Here is a 1369-nt window from a genome sequence, read left to right on the forward strand (position 1 = left end):
GGCGGGTCTCGAACCCACAGGCTCAGGCAATCCACTCACCTCAGCCTCCCAAAGAGCGGGATTACAGGCTGAGCCACCGAGCCTGGCTCTAATTAGCATTGAAAGGATTGTTTAATGTGAGAAATCAGAATAAGTCACCCTAGGTGGGAAACTGAGCTGCAAGCTGGGTTCAGGGTGAAGGGACAAGAGGCAAGCAAGAGAGCAGTAGGAAGCCTCCCAGCAAGCACTCTCCTGCAGAGGGAAGGAGCGATGCCAGCCAGCTCCTTGCGTGGGAAAGTACGCCGAGCCTCTCGGAAGAAAAGTCCTGTATCGATTCCAGACATTGTTATTTCTGCATGCAGGGAAGACGAAGAACGGAAAGGAAACCAAGGTATTGACAGCAAAGCCGGCTTCTACTTTCTCACACATCTTGGATGTCACTATGAAGCAGCCACGAGACTTCCCCTGCTGTCACATGTTGACTGGTTCCTCCTCAAGCAAGGCCCTTTACGAACATCTGGTCTCTCATTCAAGTCAATGGCATTTTGTTTCAGAATCCTGGACAGTGCTAATGTAAATGCTTGTTTGTCTGTGGTTATGCAGAATGAAGGAAGTCTATGCTTTGCACAAGCAAAGCAATGTGCCGTGTCATATTGCCAAGAAGTTGCATCATTTCTAAACTTTCCGGAAGGCTGGATGGGCAAGAGGTCATCTGTGTTTATTTTGTGAAGTTTGGTCTACCAGGAAATGTGTGGGTACAAGAGACATTTTGGGCCCATGAGACTCTCACTTTAGATGCTTGACCCAGCAGCAGCTTGTGCTATAAGCTTCAGTCTCTAACTAAATCTTTGAAAAGACTGGCAAGTTGTGAAGCATGCGAGGTTTTTTGGCTGCACTAACAGAGCCACGTATAAAACCCTGTTGCCAAACAGAGACTAGAACCAGATGACAAAGACTGAAAACACATGCCATGTATTGACTTTTCTATAAAATACTCATTACAACCTAATCCAGTGATATTCATTTCTAGAAGAATGGCATAATCATTCTCCAATCCACATTAATTAAGGTTGTGAACTGACCTTAAAGGAAGGTCGATGTCTTCAACAAGGAAGAAAAAGTGTCTCAAAGAAGTAGTTTTTAGCACACAGTTTAACAGATGTGATTATTAGTGACCCTCCACCAGCAACCCTACTCAAGCCCTGTCGTGGACATTTTTGATTTGTGGTATTCACATTATCTGTAATCTGGAAGGTAGCGATACCCTTTCTCGAAAAGAAACTGTTCTCTGCTTTTTCCATGTGGTTCCGACATGGCTGACAAAGAAATTATCACTCAGACACACTCCTTTAACACACACACACACACACACACACACACACAGAGCCCA

At 45.1% G+C, this 1369-nt stretch overlaps 1 pseudogene; it reads left to right on the top strand.

Moving 5' to 3' along the window:
- Nucleotides 1–249: 249 nt before the first annotated feature.
- LOC110595433 overlaps nucleotides 250–1369 on the top strand; it is a 47081-nt pseudogene continuing 45961 nt past the window's right edge.

Source organism: Carlito syrichta, unplaced genomic scaffold (assembly GCF_000164805.1).
Source record: "Carlito syrichta isolate Samal-C Ts95f unplaced genomic scaffold, Tarsius_syrichta-2.0.1 Scaffold301908, whole genome shotgun sequence".
NCBI lineage: Eukaryota > Metazoa > Chordata > Mammalia > Primates > Tarsiidae > Carlito > Carlito syrichta.